The following is a 9,042-nucleotide window of genomic DNA, read 5'->3' on the forward strand; positions in this document are numbered from 1 at the left end:
CATGATTATCTTGTTCAATGACTGACAGACTTTGATGTTCACAAGAGCGAACTACAAATGTAACTAAGAGCGGATCTCAACTGATGTTACTAAAAGCGGACCTCGACTGTCACTAAAAGCGAACTTCAAATGTGCTAAAAGCGAACCTAGAATAATGAAACCTTTTGAGCGAACCTTGGTATTTATAAGCGAATCTATATGACGTCAGCAAAGAACGAACAACTTTCAAGCGAAAGTTCAATTTGAATCGATTTTAAGCCGATTTTAGTTCTGAAATTTTCAAAGTTTTGTTAATACATGATTACGCACACATTGTGTGAATTTAAAGCGATTCTGACCGTAAAAAGTTCTGTTTTTTCGAAAAAGAAAGGTGTAGAAACAGAATTTTTGGCTGAAATCGTATAGAACTCTTCTTCACTGGCTCTGATACCAATTGTAGGATCGTGTCGCGACCTAAACGAGTCGTTTGGAAGAGCTCAAAACCGTTTCAGAGGCGGAAACAAAGAAACGGTCGTGAAAACAGCTTGAATCATTCTTTAAACCTCTTGTATATTGATTTTACAGCGTTTACAGTTACAAGGAACACCGGCAATACCTCGGTATCAAATCTGAAATCGTTACAAAATGAAATGACAACTAGCCTATATATACTAAAGCTGGTTCGCTCGAAATGACAGAAGCAACATAAGCGAACCTCCAAATTTGTATGTATAAGCGAACCCTTTCAATTCCTTATAAGCGAACCTTCAAGATTGTATAAGCGAACCTCCTATTTGATGTATGAACAAGCGAACCCTTTCATTGGACCATCAAACTACTACTTTTGATTGGGCCTCCAAATGTAGGCATCTCATTTGACCTTCAAATGGTCTAATCACAGCAAACGGTCACTTTAACAATATCAAATCCAATTTGTATATTGTCGTTTACTGCTTCTTTGATGATAACGATATTATGATGATGTCACAAGATGATGTCATCATTAAACATGATGACATCATGCTTAATCAGATCCGCAATGAAACCCGGACTCGACATTAGACGAAGACGACAGATGACTGCACCAACAAACAACCCTTTCACAAAACTACAAAATAAAATAAGTTTAGAAGTCATGTTCAAAACAAAGGAAAAGGCTGAAATCACTTTCTAAATTTCTTTTGTTTACTTCCTTAGTTCCTTAATTTCGGGATTTGGTCAATTTAGAATTTCTGCTTGTTGTCTTATTTGAATAACATCATATATGATCAAAACGTTTTCCATCATTCCTAATTGTTTTTATTTTATATTCTGTTAGTTGGAATTTGAATTGCATACAAAACAGTAACCTCTTGATATACATCTTTGAGTTTGTTTGTTTACCTATGCATTTATAAATTGTAGGGGGCCAGATAACAAATTAAGTGAAGAACATGGACAATGAAAAACTCTTTCCTACTTCCGATGAGTAGCCATTGATGACATCAACAGTCTTATGTTCATCATCATCATCGAAGCAGCCATTGTGACATCGAGTAAACCGCGCAATTTGATTTGATTGAGAAATCCTAACCTGCAATTCTTGTTTTCTCTAAAGAAATCGCTCATTAATCAAACAACAGGGTTCAGGTGATTTGGGATCTAGGGTTCGTAAATATACATATGAAAGAGGCGCTTGATTTACGATTGTGCGCGAATAGTTAGCAGGACCGTTGGATGGAGGCAGTTGTGTAGGTGGTCGACGGTGTTGGTGGGCGGTGGTGGTGGTGGCCTGATGATGATGGTTGTAGAAGGGTTATGTAGAGAGAGAGAGAGAGACTACAGGGAAGAGAGTACAGGGAGATGAAGATGAAGATGGTTTAGGTTTAGTTTTTAAATCTTGATATTTTTTATTAAATGACTATTTTGCCCTCACATGTGTTGCACATGACCTTACTTAACTGAAAGTTTTAACTAGGTTAGGGTCAAAGGACCTAAGGTGTAACAAATTTTGCAAATAAAGGACTGTGACTGTAATTATTAGAGTTAAAGGTCATTCATTGCAACCCGCTACAAACATAAAAAAATGTAATTTACCCAAAGATAATTACAATCTTGCAACTAAAGAAAAAATCTAGATCTACAAAAACAATGGTCAGAATAAGTTCATTTTGTTCACAAATAAATCATTGTTCACTCATCAACCCTACCCTATATTATATATATATATATATATATATATATATATATATATATATGTTTGTTTAGTTCTTGTCTAGTTAAAAACCTCAAGTTTGCTTAAGTAAGTATTTGTATAAATTAGCTTTGCTTAGATTAAAGAATATATATGTGTATTTATATTTGTACTTCTTAATAAAACATAGTATTATGTTCCATTGTATAATCGTAATTATAAAGATATAGTAAGTAAGAAATCCTTAATATAGGTTTAAATAAAATAAACGTTAATTAAAAATAAATGTTAGTCACAAGATTTGAACTTGTAACCTAAAGGTTATACGCAAAAGATTTAACCAGTGAGTCACTTAGGGACTGTTTGATAACTTCTGAATGGTGAAGTGCTGAACCAGTAAGAGTAAGAGATCTGAATCATTAGGTGTTGAACCAGTAAGAGGTAGGTCTGAACCATTAAGAGCTAGTATAATGCTTAATTGTTCAGAGGTAAATGTCTAACCAATTTAGATTAGAGGTCTTAACAATTCAGACTCATTATAATACTTAACCATTCAGAGGCAAATGTCAGAACCATTTAGACGTCTACTCACGAAAAGTCTAAACCATTAAGTGTTGAACCAGTAAGAGGTCTAAACTGTTAATTGCCCCATTAAGAGGTAAACAAACAACCCCTAGTCACTTATAAATCAGATTATTTAATTAAGTAATCTGGTGTGTTATTAATTAAAAATCTGATTCATAAAACACCAAAAATCAGATAAAAATTATAACAACTCGTACATTTGGTTGTTCCTACTTACCGTTGTTTCTAATCGTAAACGTTTGTACTCCGAGATTTAATTATCGCTATGGGTTAAACTATATTTTAAACTCATTTTATAACACTTACTTTTGCAATCTCAACGCAAACTCTAAACGCGGTTTTATTTATATTATTTGTGTTATTTGTGTGATTACTTGTTTAGAATGTTATGTGGTTATAAACGCAATGCTTACACGCTCAAACGCTCACTCGCAACTCGATTTACCACGATAAAACGCAACGCAATACTTAATACCACCCGCAGACGAATCAAAGTTGGAAAATTAACAAAATCCAGACTTAGCCGTCCGAATGGGCCATCCGTTCGGATGGGGCTCAGCTGTCCGAATGGGCCATCTGTTCAGATGGAACCCATCTGTCCCGATGGAGCCATCCGTCCCGATGGAGCCCATCCGTCCGGATGGAGCCATCCAGATATACCTCATCCGCACACAACACAAGACCTCACCCCTCAACTATAAATAGAGGCCTTGTGTCTTCAGTTCAACTTTTCTAAGTTCTCCCAAGTGCTCCCAAAGATTTCGGCTACGAACAAGAATTACTGTAAGCATTCTCTTCCGATCTTCATTCATTCCACTCCTACTCCATCTTCTTTTATCATAATCACACGCACACACTCTAACTTTTCTCAAATCATTGATTCTACATATCTCGAAGATGGTTTCCACTCGTTTTGCCTAGGCAAACTGTTGTGGAGGATCATTCAATCGAGACTGGATAAAGATCTAAAAGATTTTCACATTTTACAACTCAGTTATGAACTCCCCTTTGATTTTTATGCAATATTGGTGGAATTGGAAACCCGTCAGACTCTCTACACCACTTATTGTCGAAGAGCCTGCTCTAGAGTTGATTTCTACCAAGGAGATGGCCCGAATAACGGGTCAGACATGAATTCCCGTCAAGAACAACGCATTCAGCCGACTGGGCTATGCCCATCCGTCCAAATGGACTTGACACGCTATCCTCTGTTGACTTGATTTTGTTATCGTACCCGTCTTCATTAATTAAAACATTTTTAATCAAAACATCAGCAATTTTGACGGTTCACAAACAATCACAGTCCATCCTTCCGAATGCACCATGTCCATCCGTCCGGATAGACTCTGTTACCACTCCCAATCTTTTTTTTTTGTTTAAAACATCAGTTATATGTCAAATCGTTTTTTGTTCCAACAAGGTAGCCCATCCGTCCGAATGGACAAAGCCCATCCGTCCGAATGGACTAAGCCCATCCGACCGAATGGACTATGTCCATCCGTCCATATGGACTCTTGGACATCTAATCTTACCCGACACACCGATTTCGATCGTATCCATACATTTCATATAAACCTATATCGTGTCCATACATTTCATAAGGTTGAGTTCTTACATATAAAGTGTATATATATATATGTATATATATATAGGGAGAGGATCAAGAGAAAACTACATATAAATAAGAAAACTAGAAAACTAACTAAAAAACCTTAAAAAAAGCTAAAAAACATACCAATTTTTTTTTACGATTTTTTATAAAAAAATCGCTAGTTTTTTTATATAAAAAAATTTCAAAAAAAAATTGTTGTACTGCACATGTGCATTATATGTGTACTACACATGCGCACTATATTCGTAATAGTGCACATGTGCAATACAACAAAAAACTTTTTTTTATTTTTTTAAAATTTTTTTCCATGCATAAAAACCCATGATTGTTTTATATAAATTAAAAAAATGGTATGTCTTTCAGGCTTTTTTAGTTAGTTTTTGGTTTTCTCATTTAAACTAGTTTTCTCATGATCTATCCCCTATATATATATATATATATATATATAGGGGATGGTTCAAATGATAACCACTTTTATTGTGAAAACTCGAAAACTAACTAAAAAAAGCCTAAAAAACACACAAAAATTTTTTTTTTCAATTTTTTTTTATAAAAATCGCTAGTTTTTATATATAAAAAAAACTTTTTTTCAAAAAAAAAAAAAATTTGTGTAGTGCACATGTGTAATACTGCACATGTGTATACTACACATGTGCAGTATTACACATGTGCACTACACAATTTTTTTTTTTTTTTGAAAATTTTTTTTATATATTAAAAAAGCTGCGAAATTTGGTTTGCAAAAAAAAAAATTAAAAAATTTTTTTTTTGTATGTCTTTTTGGCTTTTTTTAATTAGTTTCGAGTTTTCACAATAACTAGTGGTTTTCATTTGAACCTTCCCCTATATATATATATATATATATATATATATATATATATATATACATATATATATACATATATATCTGTATGTTTAATTCTTGTCTAGTTAAAAACCTCAAGTTTGCTTAAGTAATTATTTATATAAATTAGCTTTGCTTAGATTAAAGAGTATATATGCGTATTTATATTTGTACTATTAATAAAACATAGTATTATGTTCCATTGTATAATCGTAATTACAAAGATATAGTAAGCAAGAAATCCTTAAAATAAGTTTAAATAAAATAAACGTCAATTAAAACTAAATGTTAGTCACAAGATTTGAACTTGTGACCTAAAGGTAATAAGCAAAAGACTTAACCAGTGAGTCACTTTGGGGCTGTTTGATAACTTCTGAATGGTTAAGTGCTGAACCAGTAAGAGAGATCTGAATCATTAAGTGTTGAACCAGTAAGAGGTCTGAACTATTAAGAGCTAGTATAATGCTTAATCGTTCAGAGGCAAATGTCTGGCCTAATTAGATTAGAGGTCTTAACAATTCAGACTCATTATAATACTTAACCAATCAGAGGCAAATGTCGGAACCATTCAGACGTCTATTCACGAAAAGTCTAAACCATTAAGTGTTGAACCAGTAAGAGGTCTGAACTATTAATAGCCCCATTAAGAGGTAAACAAACAACCCCTAGTCACTATAAATAGAGGCCTTGTGTCTTCATTTCAACTTTTCTAAGTTCTCCCAAGTGCTCCCAAAGATTCCGGCTACGAACAAGAATTGTTGTAAGCATTCTCTTCCGATCTTCATTCATTCCACTCCTACTCCATCTTTTTTTATCATAATCACACACACACACACACACTCTAACTTTTCTCAAATCATTGATTCGACATATCTCGAAGATGGTTTCCACTATTTTTGCGTAGGCAAACTGTTGTGGAGCATCATTCAATCGAGATTGGATAAAGATCTAAAAGATTTTCACATTTTATAACTCATTTATTAAATCCCCTTTGATTTTTATGAAATATTGGTTGAATCAGAAACCCGTCAGACTCTCGACACCTCTTATTGTCGAAGAGCCTGCTCTAGGGTTGATTTCTACCAAGGAGATGGTCCGAATAACGAGTCAGACATGAATTCCCGTCAGGAACAACGCATTCGGCCGAATGGGCTATGCCCATCCGTCCGAATGGACTTGACCCGATATCCTCTGTTGACTTGATTCCGTTATCATACCCGTCTTCGTTAATTAAAACATTTTTAATCAAAACTTCAACAATTTTGACGGTTCACAAACAATCACAGTGTATCCTTCCGAATGGACCATGTCCATCCATCCGGGTAGACTCTATTACCACTCCCAATCTTTTTCTTTTTGTTTAAAACATCAGCTATACGTTAAATCGTTTTTCGTTCCAATAAGGTAGCCCATCCATCCGAATGGACTATGCCCATCCATCCGAATGGACTAAGCCCATCCGTCCGAATGGACAATGCCCATCCGTCCGAATGGACCAAGCCCATCCGTCCGAATGGACAAAGCCCATCCGTCCAAATGGACTAAGCCCATCCGACCGAATGGACTATGTCCATCCGTCTGTATGGACTGTTGGACATCTAATCTTACCCGACACACCGATTTCGATTGTATCAGCACTTGGAAGACTTATGCTTCTGTTCCCGTACGTAGGCTGATCCGGCGCTCTCTTCATTCCAATCCAGACCGTCTTTAGCAGTTAAACACGCACTGTGAGTATACTCGAACCCTTTTTCTCTTAACGCAGTTTTGGATGTCACATACGTTCTCTATCAAAAAACACAACACTTAATCGCTTTATAAAAGTAAACCGTACTCGCATGTTATTCGTGATTAGTATCATACTTGTTGCTAGGTTACACAGTGATGACTTGCCCTACCGCCCTTAGCAACGATAGTACTATAGTTTGGACTCAGCACCTGTTTAGTTAGGGGTTGTTAAGGATCACGTACTTTACTTCACGTTTCACTTTGGTGAACATGTGTTGCGCATACTCTACTCGCAGTCATGTGGTTAGCTTGTATCATAGTTGATAGTTACTTGATTCGCCGTTACGTGTTACATATTGGTGATGCATAAACTTTTTTCATACTATATTTATGCTAAGCTTGTGTACTCACCTTTACATTGTTGTATTTTACTTTATTTTAACGTATGTGACAGGTTGATGGATGTTGCTGCAAATGGATAGGAAGTCTAGAAACCCACCAAATAAAAATCTTAGTTGTCGGATTTGTTTTGTTTAAGAGATTGATATCTGTTATGACTATTTGTGGATTATTTGTTTGATAGTATGGGATATTAAACGTGTTAAAAATATTTTCACGAAATACTTGTTATGGATTCTCTTGAACAATCTGATTCGCTTAGTGTCGCGCCCCGATGATTCCACCATCGGTTGGGGTGTGACAGATTGGTATCAGAGCCATAACTATAGAGAATTTGGTCGAGTCGTGTAGAACAGACCTAGTCTATAGTCTAAGTACCAAAATAGGCCCTTCGTACGAACCCACTTGGGGCTTCGTATGAACCCACATGTTGTACTTCTTTTTCGAACCTGTTTGTGATACCTTCGTACGAACTCACCATGTTACACCTTCGTACGAACTCAGCAGCTTGGTACGAAGGCAACCTTTCCTAAGGTTGAAAACTTATTTTTTCTTTTCGTAAGGCTAACACAACGTACATGTTTGAAGGCACTCGTATAACACAAACGAGTGATTGTGTCGAGATTAGGTGAGAAAACCAAGAACTCTCGATAAGATCACTCACCCCGCGTATTACTCTTAGCACGAGATTCTTTCGTTGAGTTAGGAGTGAAATCCACATCTCGACGAAACTCTCCATCTCAATCTCGTGGTTGTTCTAACCACAATTAGGAGCGAAGTTGTTAAGTTAGGGGTGAAACCCGCATCTTAATAACCCGTTCCACTCTTTAAACTGATTTTCAAAGATCTCACCAAAGTCTCAACTGTTCCAATGAGCCGAGTCACGTAGTAACCGGAAGGATGAATGTTGGTAGCCGTATCACGGTGACATCATAGTCTATTAGGCCAAAGCATGTGCTCGAACTTGTTGGGAATGGTTGAATCACTTTGGGTAGTTGATGTCTAACACCCAAGACACTCTATTTTCAAGCCTGCATTCGCCGATTTTACGCATCGTCTATTTTATTGTGTTTATGTGCTTTAACTTTACGTTTTTATGGTTTCGTTTTATCTCTTCCCGCTTGTAATATAAGGCACATGATCACACCGCTCTCACAATCTAAAACGCTAACTAATCGTGAACAAACTAAGCAGCTTTATCTACTTTTCGCTAAACTCCTGGCTACGCTATCCCTCGCTTATCTCGCAAGCGCTACGCTTATTTGAAATGAAGGTGAATACGTGCAAAATATGTGTTTATATGAATTACGTGCTAATACGTGCTTATGTGATTATGTGCTTATGTGATTATGTACTTATGTGCTTATGTGATTTTGTGGCTTTATGTGAAAAATAATAATAATAATAATAAATATGTTGTATAAAACGCTAAACTTTTCAACGAAACCCGATATAATCGAATCTCATCTAATGACAGTTGTCTTCTTTTGGATCCCATACTCGCTGAACTGTGCAGCAAAACAATGCCAACAAACGCATCGCCTGTCTCATGGCCAAGGAAAAGGACAAGGTGATCCCTCAAATTGTCAGTGAAATCCATGCTGTCAGTAGTACCTCGTCAGTGGATTCCAATAATGACTCTCCGAAACCTCCGTTCAGCTTTAAGCAGTTCAAAGCTTGTGGTCCTGCAAACTTTACTAGTGAAGATGGACCCAGTGCAAT

This window comes from Helianthus annuus, chromosome 10 (genome assembly GCF_002127325.2).
Source record: "Helianthus annuus cultivar XRQ/B chromosome 10, HanXRQr2.0-SUNRISE, whole genome shotgun sequence".
Taxonomy (NCBI): Eukaryota; Viridiplantae; Streptophyta; class Magnoliopsida; order Asterales; family Asteraceae; genus Helianthus; species Helianthus annuus.